The sequence below is a fragment of the Ambystoma mexicanum genome, chromosome 6q (assembly GCF_040938575.1).
Source record: "Ambystoma mexicanum isolate Mex_15411 chromosome 6q, UKY_AmexF1_1, whole genome shotgun sequence".
In the NCBI taxonomy this organism is placed as follows: domain Eukaryota; kingdom Metazoa; phylum Chordata; class Amphibia; order Caudata; family Ambystomatidae; genus Ambystoma; species Ambystoma mexicanum.
In genome coordinates, this window is record NC_090937.1 from 470,125,387 (window position 1) to 470,153,340 (window position 27,954).

A 27,954-nucleotide genomic window follows, 5' to 3' on the forward strand; every position below is an offset into this window, starting at 1 on the left:
TTTATGATTATCATTTTTCCTTCATGGTAGAAAGCACACCTCCTGGGCTGTATCACCTGAGCAACCCAGCGACATGTGGCTGCACATCAGAGCCTTCTCCGCTGGATAGGTGACTGGATAACGTGGTTGCCCTTTAGACACATTTATTAGACCAAGCAATGTGTCTGAGATCAAGCAGCCCGTAATGTTTTACACGTGCCGTACCACGTGATTAGCCTTGAGATAACATTGTTGACGTTTAGTCACCTTTATTAGACCAAGTAATGTGTCCAAGATCAAGCAACCTGTAACGTTTTACACGTGCGGTACCATATAACGGAGGAGGCAATGTGACAGCTTCTCAGATACGCGTGTTGCATTAACTCACACGGCAGAGCTCTACTGGCATTCTACGAGAGGCTTCGGTACTTGGCTACTGTTGTACCTTGTTACTAAACTGCTTTAAAGATACACGTGGAATACGTTAAGCAACGCTGGCCTGATCTTGTTCGCTAGGGTCTCGGATGCCACTCTTCCCTCTTTATTTAATTTGGATTTTGCCTCTAAAGACCGTGGCAGTTGGGTACACAACAGCCTTCTTCTTATCAATAGCAGGCATTCAGTGTGTGTAGTACACTGTTCGAATTGGCTTTTCATACAACAGTGGGCTCAGATGCTTGAACATTAGTATGCATCTTACTTCCTTGTACCACGCGAGTATTTGCCCTTTGGGCTAACTTTGGTTGGCAGTATTGATGCTAGTTCATGCTGCCTCTATGTGACTGGGAGCAGCCTATTGTACAAATGCATTGCACAACTTTATGTCCACACGTGTATATTTAATCCCCCCCCCCCTTTTGTTTTTTGTCATACAGATGACTCTAGCACTAGTCTGTTACGTGATTTCCCAATTTGACTACTGTCCGGGGACACGTTATAACATCGATTCTTCGAATCCTGTGATGGCAATCGCACCACTTTTAATGCTTTTAATGTGGTAAATCCTCTGTATCTACATGTACTTTCTGTCTCAGTAGACATCATGGAAGGTTTGGGTTATAACTTTCTATTGTAATGTAGGCACTGCTGACTTCTGGCTTGGTTGGCCATTGCTTTTGAGGTTTCTGATATTTTGGGAAGCTGTCCCCCTGCTTTTCAGCTACAAGGTCAGTGATAGTACACTACCTCAGGGCTCTGTGTATGCAACTGTTGCATGCCAATTCTGTGGCACATTGGGGCCACTATGACTAGTGCATGCCATCTTCTTGGGCACGTTCTGGCAGACTCCTTTACTTTTTCATGACTAGTGCATGCCATCATCTTTGGACATGTCTTTGCCTACTCCTCCACTCCACCCCAGGGCACCAGTACTGTATGGTGGCCCTTCCTGTCTGAAACCGTAGGAAATAAGTGGTATAGCCCAGAGATATGTTTCCTTGGTTGCAACATTTTATTGTCTTTTTATGTATTTTTAATGATGGTTAAATGTACTTGTATTGTGGGGGCATCTACTTTATGAATGGTCCCTTTCAGTGTTTAGTGTGTTATCTTAGAAATAGGGTCTTACATTTGTATTATATGTTTCCCTTTTTCCTATAGTGCAATTGTGTTTTCCTGATGAAGACGTTGTTAAGTGATTTCCATACGTCAAAACCGGTCGAGAAACTGGGGATGTGATCGAGTTGCACATCTAACTGATCCACTCCAGGAGTTGACAACATTTGCTATAATTTTAGTGGTCATGTAAATTGAATGCACTTTATAAAATGTAATTTGTTAGTTATGACTTTTAGTAGGTCCTACCACATATGTACTGTCTTTGGGTAGAAATGTTATGAATTGTTGTATGCCTGGTGGCTGTCTGTGGATGAATGGGTGAATGGTTTATTGTCAATTGTATGCATTTCTATGTTCTTAATGGTTAATTCTCCTGCAATGTAAATAATTTGTTAAGTGCTGCTTAAGTCACGATAAATTTGTCTGTTTAAATGATGTATCAGGCTCAATAAAATCCCTTTTGATACTTTTTTTATAAATGAAATTCCTGTGGACTATTTTTCTGAGCTAATTTAGTACTGGTTTTCTGACATATTTCACACGTCTGAATAAAGGTTTTTATGTCAGCATGGATACCTGGCCAGTAAAACTTTCCTCTGATGTATGTCTGTGTTTTGGAGTGTCCTAAATGCCCCCAGTCAGATGGGAATGCGCAACCTTGAGCATGAACTTTCGGTGGGTTTTGGGGATTACCAACTGGGTTTTACTCAAGCCTCCTCTGGATGCCTCTTTCTATATAGCAATCCTTGCTTTAAGAAGAAGAAAGGGCTTTCCTTTTCTACACCCTCTCCTTCGGGAATTACTTGTAAAAAAGCCTCAGCGAGTGCTGTGTCATTTAATTGGTCGACGGCTAGGTCGGGATAGATGGTAGGCTCTTCTCCCTTTTTTTAGTGCTCGATGGTTCATAAGCTTCGCCAAAGCCTAAGGTACCTCTCTCTGTTTCTTTGGGTTCACTTTCTCTAAAATGAGGGAATAGAGTTTTTTCAAGAATCCCTTGGGCAAATGGGATCTCGCCATCGTTCTGTAAGAGAACCTTTATGTCTCCCCGGAAGTCGGGATCAATGACGCCTGCTAGAACGTCTATACCGAACTTCTAGGCCGGGCCAAATTTTGCGGCCAATCTTATATAACACCCAGGAGGGCGTTTCAAAACTAAGATGGTGGGAATCATTCTTCTTTTCCCAGGAGGGTTATTAGCCTCTTAACTGCTACAGATATTGAAGCCTATCCGTTCTTTCGTGGCCACAGAGGGGCTGGAGGCTCTATGGCTAAGCTTCTGGAATTGTAGGGTTCCCATATTTGTTTCATTTGAGTCACATCGCACTCCTGACATCACATGTAAAGAGGGCATGGTATCTACAGTAAGACAGACACAAGTGACCACCATTCAAGGGTGTTAATTGAACTTTCACAAGGGTGAGGTAAACGCCTATCTAAACCTAGATCTACAGATGGGAGCAAGCTATGACCATCAATTATTAATAATACAGTCCTAGTGGAGTCTTGTCAAATTAAAAAGGGCCTATATTTAAAAAAAGTACTGCCAATCCTTGCTACTAATTTACAGATAATGTGAGGTGAAGTGTCTGAAAAAGAAAGAAGTGTTCGCAAAATGATGAGTCGGGATGATTGGGCAGTTGGCCACCCTTACACATGTTTTCAGCATGGGGTAAGGTGGTTCACTCAAACCAAGCACACACTCTGGCTTCTACGGCACAAGGATACCGTTATATTTAAACAGTGCAGGATCTCCTGTGTCCAAGTCTATTTGCTTCTTGCAAGTCTCTTAACTAAGAGGGTCTGGTGTACACAAAACGACACGTAAATGATATTTTCCTTGGATCCCCCCAGCCAGGCTCAGATCCCTTTCAAAGCAAAAGTTCAACGTTGGATCCCCCTTTTGTGGGCTCAGATCCCAAGGATCCCCTTCAGCTGGGCTCAGATCCCTTTCAAAACAATAATTCAAAATATTCTTTCTTGGGTGACTCACGGTTCACCCTGGATCCCCCTCATCCAGGCTCAAATCCCTTCCTTTCGGTCAATTAGTCTCCCTGAGCCGGGCTCAGACCAATTGCAATGTACTTTAAACTATTGTTAATTTAGTATGTGCATGGGATTTAACAAGACCCTTTGCATGACCACTTCAAACTCTGTATTACTTTTTCTCACACTCTACCTAACAAAGACCTTTGAATGAGCGCCCAAGTGGTGCAGGATCCACTCTGCATGGTATCTTTTCTCCCAAAGTTCAATCACAAAGTTCAATTACTTCTTTAGTTCCAATTAAACTCGCATCACTCATCACCAACGCCTCACCTACTGTTCTCTTTAAACAAAGTTGCTGCTTGCAACCTTGGTTCAAAACACAAGCCGGTTTGGTATCAGTCTTTCCGACTCACTGGCTGTGCTGTCCTTTCTGATGATGCTTTGTTGTAGTAGCCAAGGACAGTACCACAGTGGCAAGCGCACTTCCCCGCCTTGGTTATCGATGCGGAAGAGCCCCGGGTACCTCTGACACACTGTGCAGGTTTGATCAATCTTAGTTCCTAGTCTTTGGTTTCTTACTTTTCAAGGCTCATGAAAGTAATGGTCTTTAGAGGTCAGGGGTACTTCTCTGTGTATTACACTGCCATCTTGGAGCTGCTGTTTCCTCATGTGGTTTGCCTCACTCAGAGTGTGCTTTCGTGCTCTGCCTTTTATCCATGTTGGGAAGTTTGATGTAAGTCAGATGTGCGTAATAATCCGTAATTGCTTGACCTTGCCTGTCCATGGTGTTGGGACATGTCAGGTATATGGCTCTGGTGTTAGTCTGTTGTCGCTCACAGTGAGTTGTCCATGAGAAAGTGTCCGTGTTGGGAAAGGGGGGGAGGGGTTTGAGTTCCTAAATATCCTACCTGGTAGGATTGGGGAAAGGTGTTACAGCGAAGGGGATACCCCGTCTCACCATCTGGTGTCCCACTTCCACTCTTGTTTACACCCAGGAACAGGATCCAATAGCGATGGCTGTGTCCTTGCCAGCTGGATTACAGATCCCAGGGGACTAGTGGTTGAGACACAATGTTCTGTGGTGGCATGGCAGGGGTAGATTGGTTGCCTTGCTGTTGCTTCACTTGCATGTAGCCGATGCACAGGGCCAGCTGGACTGTTGCACTTGGTGATGGGCGGCTGGTACTTCACACGGCCAGCTGCCAATGGAGTACTGCTGTACCCACACCATGGCTGGGTGATGCGTGGCGATTGGATGTGTCTGTTGGCTGTCCCCCCCCCTGCTTGGGCTCACGGGGGTAGGCTAGATGAACATTTTTGTAACTTAAAAGGTCTGTCTCGGGGGATGGAAAGAGGGGGGTGGAATAGGGGAGGAAAAAAACATAAGAATGAAACATATAACAAAGGGAATTAAAATAAAAAGCAACATATATTTTATTTATTTTTTTGTTTGTTTTTATTATTTTTCTTTTTTTTAAAGGGGGTGCAGTTGCCAAAAAAACTAAGAATGATGGTTAGACACGGCTAGCAATAACATATAGGCACAAACCTGCAGCACGTAATATAATTGGCTTTAGGGTGATGCGTAGGTGCGTCAATATTATTTGACGTGCTATTCGATGATTCTGCGCAGACGGATGTCGTAGAACGTCATGGGTGTAGTTGCGTAATGCATCTTGGTGTGCCATTGGCTACTTTTTGGATGCAGCTAGGGAAGAGAGGAGCTAACAATGCAATTGGCGGTGGAAAGAGGCACAGAGCTGCATTGCCACGTCAATGCAACTTTCAATCCGTTTGCCAGAACATCTCGTGCAATTTCCAATACACATCATTCACATCATCCCAGGGTACTCACACCATATGATTTATCATAATTGATTTTCTCAAGCTTTCTGGCAGAAAATTGGAAGGGCCAAGTCTTAGTGTTTTCTTGCACAATGTTAAACATATTCAAATGTCCAAATGGTGATAAAAATATAAAATAACAAAAATGACAACTTTAAAAAGACAATGCCATAAAAATGAAGCAGCCTCTCAGAATCTCTCTAGTATTTGTAATAACTCTTCAGATGTGTTGCAATGCTGCACATATTTAAAGATTCTGGCTATTGCTAGCACCACCTTTAATAGATGGAGGTTAATTATGCACAACCACATCTCACAGCTACAGTAAAAATATAACCATGTAACACCGTTTCCACTGCTTCACTTCCCGGTCCTACCAAGATATTATGACAGGCGATGGAAATGGGGAAATGGTACATCCCCATTCCCATGGAGTCCCATCAGATTCCATGGGAATGGAATCAATGAAACACTGGCACCATTGCTAACAGTGCTGGTGCTTTAGTAGGAACCTCAACTCCCAGCAGATCAGGCCTGCCAAGAGTTCTGAATCCCTACCAGCAAACTCTTAGTTTGTCGTTCCGGGAACAGTGCCAGTACATTGCTACCAGATGTGTTGGGACCAATTACAAAGATACTATCAGAAGGAAAATGGACCCAGACACTATCATTTATCCCTGTTCATCAGAATGGAACCAACCAACAAAAATAGCTTTAGTTTGTTAACTCAACATTGAACATAGGCAAGTCTGGTACAGTCAAACTCCCATTGTATGAATAATTGGGGTCCAATAGAAACACAAATGCATTTTTCACGTTTCCAATATCTATAAGCAGTTGCCAAATGTTCTCATCTTTTTTGACAACACCATTTACTAAAACAAACAAACAATCTGCAATGTCACACTTCACTCCTAGAATGTTTCTTTCCTAATAAACAACTTCCAACAATTATTACCACCCATTTTCTACATATACAGCAAGACCACTTCATTGTTAGCTCATAAAAACTTTAATTACCATAATAACAATTTAGGCCATGAACTTGACCATGACAAAGGCTGCGGTCACTGCGCGGCACCAAATGCCATAGTTAGTGGCCGGTCAGTGTTCAAAAATACCAATGTACATGATTAAAAGCCATGCCTAGTAGCCCATCACTGTTTTAAAACATACAATGGGCAATGTTGAAAGCTGTAGTCAGTGTCCATAGGTAAATGCCATAGCTTGTGCCCATTAATATGTTAGAATATACAGTCGGCACAGCCACAGGCCGTAGCCACTGGCTAGTATTCTGTTCAAAACCATGGCTAGAGGCTGATTAGTGTACATAATATAATAATATACAGCGGGCCTGGCCAAAAGCTATGGCTAGTTAGTGTTGTATAATACCCAGTGGACACGGTCGAAGGCCACTGCTTATTGCATTTTATTATTTTAAAACAAACAGTGGACATGGCCAAAACATGTACATACTGCTCAAGGCCAAAGGTCATGCTAGTGGCCTATTTACATGTTAGAATATATAGTGGGAATAGCCAAAGATTGTGGACACTGGCCAGTATTGTGCTAAAGTCCATGGCTAGTACCTGATCACTGTTTATAATATACAGTGGACACGGTTGAAAGCTGTATCCAATGGTAAAGGCCAACATCTGTGGTTGGTAGCCTGTTAGTGTTTTAAAATATTCATTACAATGTTAGACATATTGAAATATCCAACTGGTGATGAAAATATAAAATAACAAAGATGACAACTCTAAAAACACAATGCCACAAAACATAAAGCCTCCTCTTCGAACCTCTCTAGCATTTTCAATGACTCTTCCAATAGAGTGTTCCAGTGCTGCCACTTTTTCAAGACTCTAGCTGTTTCATGCGGCAACTTTAATCGGTGAGGACAATTATGCACAACCACTGCTTAAAATTACAATAAAAATATAAGACCACACCCGAGCCAAAATATCATGCAGCTCACTATGAGCCATGCCATCTCGTCCAATTTCCAATACACATCATCCACATCATCCCAGGAGACTTGCACCAGATCATTTATCATAATTCATGTTTGCAATTTTTGTGACGGAACATTAAAAAGCCACGTCTTCATGTTCTCTTACATAATGTGATTTTTACGATCCATAATTTCTCTTAAATGTTCCAGATCCTTTTTGAATGATTGTACTTCTATATTTTAATCAATCCAGGACTAGCTGATGTGGTGCTTCTTGTTTGGTTCTTTGTCACACTTGAATAAGTTCTTCATCTGTTTGAAAATATTTCAAATATTTTGAAACAATTGAAGATATAATTCACTTTAAAATGATTGTGTTGGTTGTATAAACAATTTATAGTAGGCAGACAATCTATATGTGTTTGGTGACTAATATGCTTTCCTTCAAATATTATTTTTAGTCTCATTTTACATAAATATAAAGAATGGACTTACAAAATGCTGCATGTGGTGTGTGTCTTTGTGCTTCCTTTTGATCAAAACTTTTGTATTTATTTCTTCTGTAGGATAAGAGTCCTGTAGCTATTGCATGTAGTTTTCTGCTTTAGCTTAGTAGATAGAAATACTGCTTGTCAATTCAAATATTTGAAAGTGATGTTTATATTTGCCAATAAAACTGTAGATTACATTATATCATTCTATTAAAACTTTTTCTACATAGTACATATTTATTACCTGAGAGTGAGGTGTAGTTTTAGGAGAATGTGCGATTTGTAGGGTACATCTATTCTTGGATTAGATATTTCAAACATGTAGCCAATTTTATAAAGAGAGGATATTCAGAACACTAAAACATTGTCAGACAGTAAAACTAGAACATGTGGAGTTGACACTACTGTCAAAATCGAGGGTTCATTAACTATTGGTGGCATTTAACTATGGGCACGCTAAATATTCACCTTAACTCCATGCAACAATCATTGTGCCCAGTAAACTGCCATTAAGAACTGAGAGTATTTCTGTTTGAAGTAGCTGTACAGTTTCAAGAACATTACAACAAAAATCAGTGCGTATCTTAAACTGTTGCATATTCACAATATTTGTGACAGAACATTAGAAGGACCACTTCTTAGTGTTTTTTTGCATAATGTACAACCAATTATGGGCCTCTACATCCAGAAGATGTTACATAGTACTATAACAGATAGTACACAGCCTCAATCCCTCATACAGAATTAGTTAAAATTCTCCCAAGGCATGGATCAGAAATATTGCCTAAAAGCAGTCTGAGTTCTCAAAGTATGAACATGACCTCCTTCTCTATTAAAAAAAAAACACTGAAAGGGTGAACAGACTTTGTATCCCATTGATTTCTTTACATATTTTTCATTTTTAAGGAAAATTAATATGAATTAAAAAAATATACAGATGTTCATGAAGTTGCAAATACAAATCTGTAAGAACGTAAACAATAGTTTTTAATAAAGCAAGCTCTCAATAACACAACAAATGCACTCTGGTGGCATAGATCACATATAACTCTCTAAAACTTACACATTAGCAGCCGGTAAAACTACAACATATGAAGGTGACACAGCTGCCAAAATCGACAGTTCTTTAAGTGTTGGTGATGTAGCACTTGCTCAAAGTACCTCTTCTGCCTCTTTTCTACAACAGTGTTGTTTGACTTGGAAGAAGCACCAACTGTCAGCAATTATTTTCATATTTGTTGCCTTTGTAGAGGAGCAGCTGAATGCCTCTGTAGAAATTCCTGCCCCTAGTTTGCCTATATGTTATAGGAAGTATACTTAGTCCAATCACAATCCCATGTAGGATTTTGTAGTTTGCCACATAGTATGATGTCACAAATGACATGTTTTTGCTATAAAAGTGATGTTTTTTTATGAAATGCATTGAGACATCCGTTGATGTCCGCTGTACTCCCTGTTTTAGACAATTGAGAATAAAACAGCCACTTTGCCATCTTCCTGAGTCGGTCTTCTTATTTGGTGTGAGAGTTATTCTCCATCCCATCCATTGTGCGATGTGTTAATTAAAAGGACCATAAGGGTTCACCTTCTTCCTTAGTGGCAATGGATACAGAACCCAAATGATAACATGCTTAACACTTCTGCTACTCTCATGGTCAGATATGTCCAACCGATATGGAATATGTAAAATAATGAAAATAATGACACGAAAAAGACAATGCCACAAAAAAAGAAGTCTCCTCTCCAAATCTCTCTAGCATTTTGAATGAATCTTCAAATGCAGTGTTCCAGTTCTACAGGAGTTTCGACACTCTGGCCGTTGCTGTAATGGGGGAGATTGAGTCTACACAACCACCGCTCACAGCTACAATTAACAGGTAAAACCACATGGAAGCCAAAAAAAGGCTGCAGCCCAATATGGGCCATGCCATTTAGAAGGCATTAAGTGCTAGTTTGAGACATAATTCTCCTGCATTAAATAGCAACCATCGAAAGGGTGAACAGACTTTGTATCCCATTCTCATGGCAGAAATCTTTCTCAGTTGAAAATTCTAGTCTGTCTTCCAAGCAAATAAAGACACTATTACTACTCCAGTCTCAAGAAACACAATCCTAATAGCAATACACCCACAGCCAGGGGGGCATTCTTGTGTCAGATAGTACACCAGGGTCTTAATTAAAGCCTTCACATTGGTCAGACCTATAACCAGGGACATGCTAAATATTCACCTAAACTCCATAAAAGAACCAGTGTGCCCAGTAAATTGCCATTGACAGCTGCCAGTACTTCAGTATCAAATAACAGTACAGCAACAAGAACATTAAAAAACAGTGTTTCCTATTTTAAACTGTTGCACATGTAAACTTCAAATAAACCACCCCAACATTTTACAACTTCTAATGTATATACTAAAATAGATAGCATTCCTTAACACATACTGAGTCTGCATTTACTCATGCAATTTGCACCGAAAAAAAACATTCCATTTCTTTTTTACATAATAGGAGTTTGAATAGAAATAAGCCCAAAGACAGGGGGGCATTCCTGCATTAGAAAATGCCCCAAGGTCTTTATTATAGCCCTCACATTAGTAAGAACGTTTAACTATGGGCATGCTAAATATTCGCTTTAACTCAATGAAAGAACCAGTTTGCACAGAAATCTGCCATTGACAACTAACTGTATTTTTGTATCAATTAGAAGTACAGTAACAAGAACAATAACACAGACCATTGTGTTTCCTATTTTGAACTGTTGCACATCTAAACTTCCAATAAACCATATAAAAACTGTACAACCTTTAATTTCTGTACTAAAATAGCCTTGCTGAACACATACTGAGCCAGCATTTATTCTGGTAATTGGCATCGAAAAAAATTGATTCCATTTTTTACATAATAGCAGTTTGCACAACTAATACCATTCTTCTATTCGTTATGAATAGAACCAATCAAACATAGTGCTCATTAAATTAAACTTTAGGTTTCACAAAACAACAAACACACACAAAGAGGCCGATTCATGGAATAATTAGCGTGGCGCAAGTGGGCAAAAACGTGCGAATCGCAGTGGAATAGCGAAAATCGCAGTGCAAGTGCGAAAATCGCACGAAAAGCAGCGCACATCGATTCATGGAAGTCTGTGCGTGAGAAAACCAGCGGATGTGCGATAAAAAAGTGCGCGGCGCACAGGCCATCTAACAGCGTGCGCCAGGTCACAGCGAAAATCGCACAGGCCAGAGCGAAAATCGCACATAGAGCGGCGGACGCAACAAAAGTAGGCGTAACACGGGCGTAACACTCGGAATGGGGAAGAACTTGCCAAAACGTGGGCGTCACGGGGGAAGTACAGGGCACAAGTGCGCGGAACGGCCACACGCTCGCCTACAACACGTATTCATGGAATAGAATAGAGCAAAAAAGCGCACGCTCAAACCAGCGCACAGGCGCAAACACGACCGCCACAAGAAAGCAGGCGGTAGCGTCTCTGCGGCTGTAAGAAATGTGCGCCAAAAGGTGCGCCAACAAATAGCACCTATATACTGCCATGATGAATGTCCTATACTGTGGCCCTCCAGGACAAATGACGTGCAAAGGGGTGCCCACAAACACGGACTCGCTGACAAAAAATACGTGTGCGGTATACCGGGGTGCACGGGAAGTGTCACACGCGATTTGGCCGGGTACGTGGATTTCAGGGGTGCGCGGGAAGTTCCACACGTGATTTCAGCAAGGTTTGTGTATTTCAGGGGTGCGCGGGAAGTTCCACACGCGATTTCAGCAGGGTACGTGTATTTCAGGGGTGCGCGGGAAGTTCCACACGCGAATTCTGCAGGGTACGTGCATTTCAGGGGTGCGCGGGAAGTTCCACACGCGAATGGGCCAGTGCGAGCATGGTACGTGTATTACATGGGTGCGCGGGAAGTTCCACACGCGATTCCATCAGGGTACGTGTATTTCAGGGGTGCGTGGGAAGTTCCACACGCGAATTCTGCAGGGTATGTGCATTTCAGGGGTGCGCGGGAAGTTCCACACGCGAATGGGCCAGTGCGAGCAGGGTATGTGTATTACATGGGTGCGCGGGAAGTTCCACACACGATCCCATCAGGGTACGTGTATTTCAGGGGTGCGCGGGAAGTTACACACGCGATAGTCCCAGTGCGAGCAGGGTACGTGTATTTCAGGGGTGCGCGGGAAGTTCCACACGCGATTGGCCCAGTGCGAGCAGGGTACGTGTATTTCAGGGGTGCGCGGGAAGTTGCACACGCGATACCAGCAGGGAATGTGTATTTCAGGGGTTCTGGGGAGTTGGCCTTGTGGGTCCTCCCAGGTGTACGCTCCACAACCTCCACGGCCCCTGCAGGCAGCCCACACCACGGGGGACTACCCTGCACCCCTGCTCATGTCCCGCAGGCAGCCCATCCACCATGGGCATGCCCCCAGCTAACCCACATGTCACCTTGCACTACTGATCAACAATGCATGTCTCCCACCACCCCCACCCCCCAGCAGTGCAGGGGCAGCCTCCACCAGGCCCCCACTCATGTCTCCCACCACCCCCACCCCCCTGCCACCATGGGCAGCCTCCACCAGGCCCCCACTCATGTCTCCCACCACCCCCACCCCCCTGCCACCATGGGCAGCCTCCACCAGGCCCCCACTCATGTCTACCACCACCCCCACCCCCCAGCATCCAGGGTCACCCTCCACCAGGCCCCCACTCATGTCTACCACCACCCCCAACCCCCAGCATCCAGGGTCACCCTCCACCAGGCCCCCACTCATGTCTACCACCACCCCCACCCACCAGCAGTGCAGGGGCAGCCTCCACCAGGCACCCACTCATGTCCCCCTGCACACCCACCCTACAGCATCCAGGGTCACCCTCCACCAGGCCCCCACTCATGTCTCCCACCACCCCCACCCCCCAGCCACCAGGGGCAGCCTCCAGCAGGCCCCCACTCATGTCTACCACCGCCCCCACCCCCCAGCAGTGCAGGGGCAGCCTCCACCAGGCACCCACTCATGTCTCCCACCACCCCCACCCCCCTGCCACCATGGGCAGCCTCCACCAGGCCTCCACTCATGCCTACCACCCACCCACCCCCCAGCAGTGCAGGGGCAGCCTCCACCAGGCACCCACTCATGTCTCCCACCACCCCCACCCCCCAGCCACCAGGGGCAGCCTCCAGCAGGCCCCCACTCATGTCTACCACTACCCCCACCCCCCAGCAGTGCAGGGGCAGCCTCCACCAGGCACCCACTCATGTCCCCCTGCACCCCCACCCCCCAGCATCCAGGGTCACCCTCCACCAGGCCCCCACTCATGTCTCCCACCACCCCCACCCCCCAGCCACCAGGGGCAGCCTCCAGCAGGCCCCCACTCATGTCTACCACCACCCCACCCCCCAGCAGTGCAGGGGCAGCCTCCACCAGGCACCCACTCATGTCTCCCACCACCCCCACCCCCCTGCCACCATGGGCAGCCTCCACCAGGCCCCCACTCATGTCTACCACCCCCCCCACCCCCCAGCAGTGCAGGGGCAGCCTCCACCAGGCACCCACTCATGCCTCCCACCACCCCCACCCCCCAGCCACCAGGGGCAGCCTCCAGCAGGCCCCCACTCATGTCTACCACCACCCCCACCCCCCAGCAGTGCAGGGGCAGCCTCCACCAGGCACCCACTCATGTCTCCCACCACCCCCACCCCCCTGCCACCATGGGCAGCCTCCACCAGGCCCCCACTCATGTCTCCCACCACCCCCACCCCCCAGCAGTGCAGGGGCAGCCTCCACCAGGCACCCACTCATGTCCCCCTGCACCCCAACCCCCCAGCATCCAGGGTCACCCTCCACCAGGCCCACACTCATGTCTCCCACCACCCCCACCCCCCTGCCACCATGGGCAGCCCCCACCAGGCCCCCACTCATGTCTCCCACCACCCCCACCCCCCTGCCACCATGGGCAGCCTCCACCAGGCCCCCACTCATGTCTACCACCCACCCCACCCCCCAGGAGTGCAGGGGCAGCCTCCACCAGGCACCCACTCATGTGTCCCACCACCCCCACCCCCCCCAGCCACCAGGGGCAGCCTCCAGCAGGCCCCCACTCATGTCTACCACCACCCCCACCCCCCAGCAGTGCAGGGGCAGCCTCCACCAGGCACCCACTCATGTCCCCCTGCACCCCCACCCCCCTGCCACCATGGGCAGCCTCCACCAGGCCCCCACTCATGTCTCCCACCACCTCCACCCCCCAGCAGTGCAGGGGCAGCCTCCACCAGGCACCCACTCATGTCCCCCTGCACCCCCACCCCCCAGCATCCAGGGTCACCCTCCACCAGGCCCCCACTCATGTCTCCCACCACCCCCACCCCCCTGCCACCATGGGCAGCCCCCACCCGGCCCCCACTCATGTCTCCCACCACCCCCACATCCCTGCCACCATGGGCAGCCTCCACCAGGCCCCCATTCATGTCTCCCACCACCCCCACCCCCCAGCAGTGCAGGGGCAGCCTCCACCAGGCACCCACTCATGTCTCCCACCACCCCCACCCCCCTGCCACCATGGGCAGCCTCCACCAGGCCCCCACTCATGTCTCCCACCACCCCCACCCCCCAGCAGTGCAGGGGCAGCCCCCACCAGGTGCTCACAATCCCCAATCATGTGCGTAATGAACAGCCTCCACATCCAAAAAGCCCTACCAAGTAACCCATTCACCCACATGGAAATGGAAATCACATGTTACACCCCCAATGTTCATGAAGCTAATGAACCCATGTCCGTCACACACAATGGTTGCAATATAATGGGAAAACACACAACATGACATGCATGAAACCAATGAGATGATACCACACAGTGAAGTATGCTAACAAAATTGTATTTAAAAAAATTAAGAATGCTAAAGAAAGAAAACTAACTACAATGTGAATGAGAAAAAAAAACATGCATGTCCGTATAAAAAACTACCAAGGGTCCATGAGCCCAACTGAACAAAGGAAACCTACTAAAAAACCTACCTAAAAATCAACTATATACAAAAAGTGGAGCAGTGTCCGTCGACTCCAAATCATAATTAGAAAGAAAGGAAACCTAAAACTAAAGAACTATATACAAAGGCGGCGGGCAAGTCCAGCGGCTCACTCTGTGGTGTCCCGGGCCAGGGCATCATCGAACTCCTGTTCGATGTCCCAGAGGCGGTCCAGTTCCATGGCCCCGAGGGTCCGCAGGGACGGCGCTGTGTCCTCCTCCAACCCCCTGCGGATTGCCTCGAGGCACTCGGCCTGCCTCAGGGCCCTCCGCATGGAGTTCTCCGCCCTGACCATTGTGAGCCGCGCCTCTTCCGCCCGCCGCCGCTCCGCACATATGGCGTGGCCCAACCGCTGCCACACGGAAGACACTCTCTGTCCTGGGTCCCCCTGCCCTCCGGCCGATGGCCGCCCCTCCGATGTCGAAAGCCCCGAGCCTTCATGTCTCCCACAATGTTGCTGCTGCTGCTGCTCTGCCTCTGCCCATGCACTGCCTCCTGCTGCCTGCACATCCTCCGCCGGCTGGGGTGCACTTGTTGATGTGGCCACCCCTGCTGGACCTCCGACTCCCGACTGTGGCAGGGATGCCTCCTCCACCAGCCTGGCCGCACCGTCAGAGGCAGCTCCACAGGGCACCCAGGTGACTGATGGGTGGGAAGATGGCACAGAGGACGACTGGCGCATAGGGGGTCCAGTTGAGGAGGGGGTCGGAGCAAGCCCCATCAGACGGAGGAATCCGGCCTGGGTGACCTGTCCCAGCAGGCTGACGTGGTCAACAAGCCAATCGAGATGACGTGCAGTCTCTCCATGAAAAGACTGCAGGTCACCTCGCATGGCCCGTTGACGCAACGCCACACCAGCCAGGACAGGCTCAACCCTGACCTGGATGGCCACGTCCGCAGGCAGAGGAAGGTCAGTTGACGTCAGCTCATCCCCTGCCTGAAAACGGGCCTGGACGTAGGCATCCCTGCTGGTGCAAGATGATGCAGGGACAGGATCGGGGACAGGATTGCACACAGGCACCTCCGCGGCCGCCTGTGCTACCTCCTGTCCCTGGTCCTGCACTGCACCACTAGCACCAGTGGGATCCCCACCTCCAGACCCCGTCTCTGGTGCTTGGGCGGCCCCCTCCTCCACCAAACCCCCCACCAACCTGGATGACTCCGTGCCATCTTCCCCTGTTGGGCCCTGTGGGGTCCCAGCTGCCCCTTCTGTGCTGCCGAGGAATCCAACTGCAACCTCCGCCTCTTGGACCTCCCCCCGGCAGCTGCAGCCTGGGACGCGGCACCGGACTCCTCACTCCCCGACGAGATGACAACACGGGAGGGGAGCCGGGCCTTGCGTCTCCGGCTGGCGGTCGGATCCCCGCCGCTGTGCTCCACAGCACCTTCTCCGCCCTCTTCATCAGTTGACGCTGCAGACAGGGAGTAACAAAACACAGGCATCAGGGCACTGTACAATGGACACATACACGCATGACAGTTGCACATGAGTGGCATTGGCAAACCTCAGACATGTCATCACAATCCCCAACACACATGTCATTGCAACTGGCACACATGAGCCATACCACAGCCATTTCGCAACTGCCACCACCATCCCGACACATACAACAGCATCAGCAGCCAAAGGGGAGCCAGACATCACATGCAACACAGGAAGTGCACCACACATGTACACACACCACCACACTTGCATGCATGTCTACACCTCTGCCAAGTGTCGCACTGTTCAGACGGGCATCCATGTCACATCTGCCAATCAGGCTTCCACATACCGCTGTCACATGCATCCATGTTGCATCACTGTTGCACCCTTGACAAATACACACACATGCACATGTACACAGTGCTCATACATGCAGCCGAAAACAACATACATGCCTGACATCACGGACATGTCTACTTACATACACATTCATCCAAACATGTGTGCACGCACAACTGCATTTGCCATGCAAGCCCACACACACAAGCACCATCCATGTCTCACACATTACAGCCCTCGCATGTGTCAGCCCCATGGCCCTGTACACCCCCACCCATACTCGACCCCATACAAACAGATGTGCAACCGGCACAATGGCGAATGATCACCACACGCACTGCTCACAACCAGGATGCATGTACACTCACCACTCGACTCCAGACGGGTCTGCTTCTCTAGGACCTGGACGTGGAGCTCTGGGGATATGCGTTCCAGGACCCCCATCTGTTCTTCCGACAAGTGGCCCCGGCGCCCCTTGGCATCCGCTGCCTTCAAGAGGCGCCGGGCCTTGTTCAGGGTCCTGGACCTGAAGTCCTCCCAGCGCTTCCTGACATGTTGTAAGTCCCGGACTGCCACCCCCTCCGCGTTGATGGCAGTCACGATGTCAGTCCAGATCCGAGTCCGTCCTTCCTTGTCGGCACGGGAACTTCCAAAGAGGGCATCATACTGCCCCAGGACTTGCTCCACCAGGACACCAACTTCGGTGGCACTGAAGCTGGTGCCCCTCTGCCTCTCTGGCCGGGGGTTGTCAGTGGTCACAGATGGTGTATGCCCCGACATGACAACCCCAGAGGCAGGAGTGTGTGGGCAATTGGGTCCTGGGGCTGGGCTGTGGAGCGATGGAATTCCAGTCGGGAGACTTCGGTTCCAGCAGGGGTGGTCACAGCAACAGCACCCCTGGCTGATGTGCAGGCAGCAAATGGCAGTGCACGTGGCCAGCAGGCAGTCAGGCAGCAGCAGATGGCAGGTGGGAGCGTGCTCGGGGTTCTGGGGGGCAGTAGTTCGGCCTTCTGGGCAGGAGCTTGGTCTTCAGTGTGCTTACGCGTGGCCAGCTTGGTACGGAGTGATTTGGCACGTGAAAATCCTGCACGTCAGCGTGAAAACCGAGGAAAGGCCCTTAGCGCGTAAGCGCGTCAGCACGCATACGCGAATCCATTGGACCAAAGGCCCTCAGCGCGTAAGCGCGTCTGTGACGTGACCCGCACGGGTGTTTCCCACACAGCACGTGATGACAGAGCACACGTGGAAAGACTGCACGTCAGAGTCTCATCGCGTGTAATTGGACAGCACGTCAGAGTCTCATCGCGTGTAATTGGACAAAAGTGCGTGTACACGCGATTGGCCAATGTACGTGTATATCAGATGTGCGCGGACACTTACACACGCAAGTACGTCAGCGCACCTGTATCCCGGTGTGCGCGCCAATTTCCACACGCTATTGGACTGGGCACTGGATTTCAGGGGTGCGCGGGTCACACGCTCGCCTACAACACGCGCAACGCATTAATTTGCGCGCTAACAAAATAACTAGCTCAGACCCAGGATGAACATACCGTTCCTAGCAGCAGTGGGCGTGGCCTACCAAAGGAGGAGGAGGAGGATAGTCAGGGCCAGAATATTCACACCCAGAACCAGCCTTTTCGGGATGCCTGATGACCAGGTGCATGGGAGGTACAGGTTTCCCCCACACATCATACTGGACCTGGTGAGTGAGTGGGAGGACGACCTCACATCACCCACCCTGTGCTCCCAAGCACTCAGCCCCCTGGAGAAGGTCCTCAATGTACTGCACTTCTTAGCCACTGGATCATTTCAGCGGACAAGTGCCATTGTGGGTGGTGTATCACAGGCCACCCAGTCACGCTGCCTACACCAGGTCTTGAACATCATCACTGCACGCCCATCAGTCCGCAGGCACATATACCTGCCCAGAACCCCTGCAGAAAGGCATGCTGCCGCCCTGGATTTCTACGCTGTGGCACGATTCCCCAAAGTGCTAGGTGCCATTGACTGCACCCATGTGGCTCTACGTCCCCCCAGGGCATCTGAGCACATCTATAGGAACCGCAAGCACTGGCATTCCATCAACGTGCAGGTAGTATGTAATGCCAAGGGAATCATCACCTCAGTATATGCCAACTATCCTGGGTCAACCCACGACAGCTTCATTTACTGAATGTCCACCCTAAGCCGGGACCTAGAAGCTGGCCGGCATGGCGATACATGGCTGCTTGGTGAGTATGAATGCCACTGCACATGCATGCATGTCAGATACTGAGCAAGGTCACAACCCCACCAATGATACCAATCACCACCTCCACAGGGGACAGTGCCTACCCTCTCAGCCCCCACATGATGACGCCAATTCGGAACCCCACCACGCCACCCCAGGTAAGATATAACGCAGCCCACATTACAACCCGGGGCATAGTGGAGCGCACATTTGGAGTGCTGAAGTCACACTTTCGCTCCCTTGACCGTTCTGGCGGGCAGCTGTTGTACGCTCCCCCAGTAGTGTGCAGGATCATAGTGGCAGCATGTGTCCTGCACAACGTTGCAACACGTCGGGGCCTGGCCGTGGACATGGTGGTGCCCCCCATCCCCAACCACATGCACAGCCGCTGCGCATGGGAGGGGAAAGGGCACGGGGGAGGCAGCCCGTACACAGCTAGTGGCTAATTACTTCACATAGAAATCACACCCCTGTGGAGTGCACACTGCCCTGGCACATTCCATCTGACATTCAATGATGACTCAACCTGACAATGATCCTGAATGTCTGGAGAAAGAACCGTGAAAACCATATCAGCCTGAGATTGTTCACCTGGAAGTGTCACAATGTGTGCATCCCTACCCACACTGACATCACCAATGCAGTTTAGTGAAATTACACAATCAAGCAGCTGAAATTAATCCCCACTTGCAAAATGCAACAAGAGGACAGTGCCATGTCAGCCAACCCAACCCCAGCACCGCCACACGACACACCGTGCCATGTCATGCTATTTGCACGTAAACAAAGTAATCCCCACAACATGACACTAGTGTCACAATGTACAGTGTCCCTATTAGAAACTTGCAACACCTGAAATCCTCACAGTAATGCCGGACCAACAACAAACTTGAGCACGTACTACCATTAACATGACATCACTAATGTATAATATTAGTAGTCTCACCACCTGGAAATGCCTGCACTCCCACCACTCCCAACTGTGCAGTGTTGGCGCCTGTAGAGTTGTAGGTGCACTGCTGCCAACATGGACCACATCTCCAGACTAGAGGTCCTTGTGTAGACATGAGGAAGGGACCTGCAAATTGGGAGGTAGACACAGTAGATGAGTTACACATGAATGCAACATGCAGTGTACAACACAACAGCAATATGCACTAGGAATGTATACACAGTATTGACTAGACTACCCACACAGCTCATGGGAGTCCAACGTCACTGTGTAATTCACTGTCACTTGGGCACGCCCTTTGCAAGCCCATGGAAACAGGAAGCAGGAGGGGTGTGTGACTCAAACCCAAGCATCTGAACCAAATACATTACAAGCCTGCATGTGCCCAGCCACAATGCAGTGTATGCCCACAGGAACCACGGAAGCCAACAAATCGTCCCAAAAAAATTGGGAATAAAAGAAATAAAAATAAAAATTAAAAAAAAATAAAAATTAAAATCAAAAATGGCCATTGAAGGGCCCGGAGGGGTTGGGGAGGCCACCCAGGAGGTCCGAGGACAGGATGCACACCAGAACCCACCTGCGTGGATCCTGGAAAAAAAAACACCTCCATGGGCTCATGGCCCACACGGCTACCCTATTGTGGGAGTATCACTGCTGTCGCTATTATCACCCTGTGCAGCTGCATCCGGAGGTGGTTGCACTATGGGAGGCAGCCCACACAAGGCCCTAGTCTGCTCCTCCATGGCTGCAAGCATGCGGGTGTGGTAGGTCTGGTTCTGGAGGATGAGTGTGCGGAGGTCCCCATGCAACAACTCACGGGATGCCCGGACCTCCGCCCTCGTTGCCTGCATCTCAGCTGAGAGCGTACGGGTGAGACGCTCCAGCTGCTGTTCTGTCCTTTGGTGTGTAGATGCCTCAAGCTCAACAAGAGTCGTCCTGAGGTGAAGGAGCTCCTGCCTCAGGGCTTCCCTGTGGCCCTGGGACTCAATGGAGATGGCCTCCTGCAGAGTCGCCAGTGCCGCCCGCCTGTCCCTGTTGGACCCCAACATGTCCTCCCTTTGTGACTGGCAGATGGTGTCGGTTGCCTGCTCTAGTCGCTCCATCAGCCTTTCAGGGGGGACAATGGAAGTGGCCACCCTATCCATGGCCTGAGCCATCATCTCGGATGATGCTGCCTGTTGGGTTGCCATACCGTAAATGGATTGCTCCCATGCAGTATTGCCAGGTGCCGTACGGCCACCACGTCGGCGGGCACCACACCTGTCTGGGGCAAGGCGAACTGCGCCTTGATGTGCCGGCACTGCCTGAGGCTGCAGGACTGCATTCCCCCTCTGATCTGCTGGCCCAGGAACAGGATCAGATGTCGCGGAGTGTGACCCTGCATCCGTAACTTCCAAAGGCGTAGCTGCCAACACTGACATCCCCATTGAGGGTTCTGACCCTGGTGCAGGTGGGTGAGACAGAACAGAATCCCTCCCTGGAACACTCACCTGCGACGGCATGTAGGTCTCATCCGAATCAACACCTGAGTACAGCTCGGGGGAGGTGCAGCCAGAGACACCCCTTGAGAGCAGGACCTGCAGCACTTGTGGGTTCTCACCCACCACCACACCACGTCCCTCACTGGTGGTTGGTCGGCCCTCGGGCCCCTCCTGGGTCTGCACCATCTCCACAACCCCAGCAGTATCAGGTGCGTCTTCCCCTGCAAAGACATAAAAACAAAGAAATGGAAACAGGCATTAGCACCAGGGCACACAATGAGGGCTGAGAAGCAAGAGAACCAGTACTTGTTTGACACATGTCCCACATGACTAAAACCCTCCCATGCATGCACCCTCACTGCGTATGAAGGGCAGGCAAATGGCGCACACTGATGACACCAAGATTGAAGATGAACACATTTTCTGCATGCTGCCTGGCAGTGGCATCACACATTGGCCTGTGATTGACAGGTGAAACACACATGCCATCACACAGATGGCATGTACCATTGCTATTGAGTGAAGATGGAGAGGAGGGCAGCACCTATGCATACTGTCCAGTTCCCGCATGTAATAGCTTTTCTAATTCTAACAGGTCAGATTCTTCACCTGGAGCTGCCAGTCCGAAATGGTGCAATTGCACAGGGACATGTTTGAACAAATGATATCCAGGTAACAAAGTCACTCCACTTTACCATAGCCATGTCAGACATGTGACTAGAGCACTGCGACATGCCTAGTAAAAGTGGTGGAATGGAAAATATCTGACTAAATGAACAGTGCTAAATTTTGCAACAATGTTGTGGCAAGGTGACACTTCAAGGGCAACTGGCGTGCAGTTGGCCTACATGTCTACTGTTGGCAGAAGGGATACAGCTATGGCCAAATGCAGCTGCGCAGGATGTATTGCATGAAGCACATGGATGACCTATACGACTCAGGCGCACACACTCTCACCTGGCACACAAACAGAAGCCCTCACACACACCATGCACATGGATGACACACACATGCATGTGCACTCACCGGAAAATGCCTCGTAATCAGGGAGATCTCCCACGCCTTGGATCTGTTCTTCCGTGACATAGGTCCCAGCGACTGACTCATGTGGAGTGAGTTCCATGTCTACTACTGGAGACCAGTCACTAGAGTTGCGGCATGACTTGAGGCCAGCTTACTCTTTGCCCTGTGCTTTAGGTCATTCCAGCGCTTATAGCAATCATTGGCTGTGCGCCTCACCATTCCAAGGGCACTTACGATGTCCGCAACGGTCTGCCAGTGTGCCTGGCGTTGTGCAGGTGTGGTCTTGGATCCTGCAACAATGACCATCTCGTTGTCATGTGCGGACACATACTCGACAAGTGCATTCAGTTCGTCATCCGTGAAGCTGGGCTTCCTGGACGGGCCGGACTGTGTAGCCGTGTCTGGGGCATCAGCCTGTGCCGGACGAGCACTCTTCCTCTTCCGCTTGGAAGGTGGTGGTGATCCTGAGTGTCCTGCGCCGCTCTGGACACTAGGGGCAGGAGCCCTGGTGGACTCTGTATCAGGAGTGTGGGATTGCACACTCAGCATGGGAGTTGGTGCAGGCATTGGCTCTAGTGTGATGGTGTCAGGGGGAATATCAGCAGCATGGACTAGGACCGACACTGTCCGGGCTGGGTGTGTGAGGGCTGGGGTGGATGGAGCCGCAGCTGCCCCTGCAGCCTCTCCGCCCTGCCTACTTGGTGCAGCAGATGACCTTGCTTCCCCAGATGCACGTGGCATGGTGACATCAACGTGCACCAGCGCACGTGTCATAGGCCTGCTGACCTGGAAGTCAGCCATGGAGTCAGCCAGGTCTGGTGCCACAATGGGCTGGTCCAACAAGGGCTGAGCATGGATGGTGTCAGCCACATCAGCCTCAACGGGAGGGGGGGTGGGGGGGATTATGGGTGCCCTTGACTGGTCCTCCAAACATGGGGGGACAGGCTCACCCTGCAAGTAACGACCACGTCCCCTACCAGATCCACCACGGCCACCACTTGTGGCTCTTCCACCTTTGCCACCCTTACGGAATCCTCGCCTCCCAACCATGGCACTGATGTTGATGTGCGTATGGGAGTGGCTGTAAAATATTGTCCTGGGCAATTGGGGGTCAAAGGGGTTGGGTACCAGATGGTGATTGTACCCTAGTGCTCTTGCAAGGCTGATTGTAACCCCTGGGGAAAGATGATGGGTCACGCTACGCACAGGAGCCCCAAAAAAGGGAGATGACGTGCACGCAACCCCTCCTAGACCACGTGTGCAGAAAGAAAAACCTGCACTACGCTGTGGCACCCAGTAACACAAGAATGAACGTATGCGTGTCACACGCAGCCTAGAATGACCTCTGAAGGGGTAGGCTACACACGGGGCAAGCACAGATGTTAGATACGTGCGTGACTCACCGTCTGCCAGGTAAAAGAGCGTGAAAAAGGAGCGCGTTTGGTTGGCAACACCCTTGCCAAAAGAAGATTTGTACGCTGTCTGAGGAGACAGGACAACAGTAGAAGGGAACACTGTTTGAGGGAACAGGCCCAGGTAAACCAGTAAAAGAGAAAAAAAAGAAAAATCTGTGAGAGGTAACAGGGAATACGAACTTGAAACGCCGTGAAGTAAATCGCGTGTGAACCGACAAGAAGTACAGAATTCACCCACTCGCTCTCCACGAAAAGCACGTACAAGGAAATGGTGTTCTACGCGTACCTTTTATACAGGCCCACACGTCCAACGTCACTTACGCGGCGTGTACGCGCTAGGGCCATTTCCACCAATTACACGCTTTGTGACTTATGCGTGTACGGCCATTTCCACCAATTACACGCTTTGTGACTTCTGCGTGTACGGCCATTTCCACCAATTACACGCTTTGTCACTTCTGCGTGTACGGCCATTTCCACCAATCACACGCGATGAGACTCTGACGTGCAGTCTTTCCACGTGTGCTCTGTCATCATGTGCTGTGTGGGAAACACCCGTGCGGGTCACGTCACAGACGCGCTTACGCGCTGAGGGCCTTTGGTCCAATAGAATCGCGTATGCGTCCTGACGCGCTTACGCGCTAAGGGCCTTTCCTCGGTTTTCACGCTGACGTGCAGGATTTTCACGTGCCAAATCACTCCGTACCAAGCTGGCCACGCGTAAGCACACGGAAGACCACGCTCCTGCCCAGAAGGCCGAACTACTGCCCCCCAGAGCCCCGAGCACGCTCCCACCTGCCATCTGCTGCTGCCTGACTGCCTGCTGCCCACGTGCACTGCCATTTGCTGCCTGCACATCAGCCAGGGGTGCTGTTGCTGTGACCACCCCTGCTGGAACCGAAGACTCCCGACTGGAATTCCATCGCTCCACAGCCCAGCCCCAGGACCCAGTTGCCCACCCACTCCTGCCTCTGGGGTTGTCATGTCGGGGCAAACACCATCTGTGACCACTGACAACCCCCGGCCAGAGAGGCAGAGGGGCACCAGCTTCAGTGCCACCGAAGTTGGTGTCCTGGTGGAGCAAGTCCTGGGGCAGTATGATGCCCTCTTTGGAAGTTCCCGCGCCGACAAGGAAGGACGGACTCGGATCTGGACTGACATCGTGACTGCCATCAACGCGGAGGGGGTGGCAGTCCGGGACTTACAACATGTCAGGAAGCGCTGGGAGGACTTCAGGTCCAAGACCCTGAACAAGGCCCGGCGCCTCTTGAAGGCAGCGGATGCCAAGGGGCGCCGGGGCCACTTGTCGGAAGAACAGATGGGGGTCCTGGAACACATATCCCCAGCGCTCCACGTCCAGGTCCTAGAGAAGCAGACCCGTCTGGTGTCGAGCGGTGAGTGTACCTGCATCCTGGTTGTGAGCAGTGCGTGTGGTGATCATTCGCCATTGTGCCGGTTGCACATCTGTTTGTATGGGGTCGAGTATGGGTGGGGGTGTACAGGGCCGTGGGGCTGACACATGCGAGGGCTGTAATGTGTGAGACATGGATGGTGCTTGTGTGTGTGGGCTTGCATGGCAAATGCAGTTGTGCGTGCACACATGTTTGAATGAATGTGTATGTAAGTAGACATGTCCGTGATGTCAGGCATGTATGTAGTTTTCGGCTGCATGTATGAGCACTGTGTACATGTGCATGTGTGTGTATTTTACAAGGGTGCAACAGTGATGCAACATGGATGCAGGTGACAGCGGTATGTGGAAGCCTGATTGGCAGATGTGACATGGATGCCCGTCTGAACAGTGCGACACTTGGCAGAGGTGTAGACATGCATGCAAGTGTGGTGGTGTGTGTACATGTGTGGTGCACTTCCTGTGTTGCATGTGATGTCTGGATCCCCTTTGGCTGCTGATGCTGTTGTATGTGTAGGGATGGTGGTGGCAGTTGCGATATGGCTGTGGTATGGCTCATGTGTGCCAGTTGCAATGACATGTGTTTTGGGGATTGTGATGACATGTCTGAGGTTTGCCAATGCCACTCATGTGCAACTGTCATGCGTGTATGTGTCCATTGTACAGTGCCCTGATGCCTGTGTTTTGTTTCTCCCTGTCTGCAGCGTCAACTGATGAAGAGGGCGGAGAAGGTGCTGTGGAGCACAGCGGCGGGGATCCGACCGCCAGCCGGAGACGCAAGGCCCGGCTCCCCTCCCGTGTTCTCATCTCGTCGGGGAGTGAGGAGTCCGGTGCCGTGTCCCAGGCCGCAGCTGCCGGGGGGAGGTCCAAGAGGCGGAGGTTGCAGTTGGACTCCTCGGCAGCAGAAGGGGCAGCTGGGACCCCACAGGGCCCAACAGGGGAAGATGGCACGGAGTCATCCAGGTTGGTGGGGGGTTTGGTGGAGGAGGGGGCTGCGCAAGCACTAGAGACGGGGTCTGGAGGTGGGGATCCCACTGGTGCTAGTGGTGCAGTGCAGGACCAGGGACAGGAGGCAGCACAGGCGGCCGCGGAGGTGCCTGTGTGCAATCCTGTCCCCGACACTGTCCCTGCATCATCTTGCACCAGCAGGGATGCCTACGTCCAGACCCGTTTTCAGGCAGGGGATGAGCTGACGTCAACTGGCCTTCCTCTGCCTGCGGACGTGGCCATCCAGGTCCGGGTTGAGCCTGTCCTGGCTGGTGTGGCGTTGCGTCAACGGACCATGCGAGGTGACCTGCAGTTTTTTCATGGAGAGACTGCACGTCATCTCGAATGGCTCGGAGACCACGTCACCCTGCTGGGACAGGTCACCCAGGCCGGATTCCGCTGTCTGATGGGGCTTACTCCGACCCCCTCCTCAACTGGACCCCCTACCCGCCAGTCGTCCTCTGTGCCATCTTCCCACCCATCAGTCACCTGGGTGCCCTGTGGAGCTGCCTCTGACGGTGCGGCCAGGCTGGTGGAGGAGGCATCCCTGCCACAGTCGGGAGTCGGAGGTCCAGCAGGGGTGGCCACATCAACAAGTGCACTCCAGCCGGCGGAGGATGTGCAGGCAGCAGGAGGCAGTGCACGGGCAGAGGCAGAGCAGCAGCAGCAGCAACATTGTGGGAGACATGAAGGCTCGGGGCTTTCGACATCGGAGGGGCAGGCATCGGCCGGAGGGCAGGGGGACCCAGGACAGAAAGTGTCTTCCGTGTGGCAGCGGTTGGGCCACGCCATAGGTGCGGAGCGGCGGCGGGCGGAAGAGGCGCGGCTCACAATGGTCAGGGCGGAGAACTCCATGCGGAGGGCCCTGAGGCGGGCCGAGTGCCTCGAGGCAATCCGCAGGGGGTTGGAGGAGGACACAGCGTCATCCTTGCGGACCCTCTGGGCCATGGAACTGGACCGCCTCCGGGACATCGAACAGGAGTTCGATGATGCCCTGGCCCGGGACACCACAGAGTGAGCCGCTGGACTTGCCCGCCGCCTTTGTATATAGTTCTTTAGTTTTAGGTTTACTTTCGTTCTTATTATGATTTGGAGTCGACGGACACTGCTCCACTTTTTGTATATAGTTGATATTTAGGTAGGTTTTTTTTGAGGTTTCCTTTGTTCAGTTGGGCTCATGGACCCTTGTTATTTTTGTACATAGTTCTTTGTTGCATGGAGATTTTTTTACATTTGACTTTGGACAAAATTTTTTAGGATTTGGATTTCCAGTTTTGTGTTTTTATACGGACATGCAGCTTATTTTTTCACATTCACATTGTAGTTAGTTTTCTTTCTTTAGCATTCTTTATTTTTTTCAATACAATTTTGTTTGCATAGTTCACTGTGTGGTATCATCTTATTGGTTTCATGCATGTCATGTTGTGTGTTTTCCCATTCAATTGCAAAAAATGTGTGTGACGGACATGGGTTCATTAGCTTCATGAACATTGGGGGTGTAACATGTGATTTCCATTTCCATGTGGGTGAATGGGTTACTTGGTAGGGCTTTTTGGCTGTGGAGGCTGCCCATTACGCACATGATTGGGGATTGTGAGGACCTGGTGGGGGCTCCCCAATATTGGCAGGGGGGTGGGGGTGGTGGGAGACATGAGTGGGGACCTGGTGGAGGCTGCCCATGGTGGCTGGGGTGTGGGGGTGGTGGGAGACATGAGTGGGGGCCTGGTGGAGGGTGACCCTGCACTGCCGGGGGGTGGGGGTGGTGGGAGACATGAGTGGGGGCCTGGTGGAGGGTGACCCTGGATGCTGGGGGGTGGGGGTGCAGGGGGACATGAGTG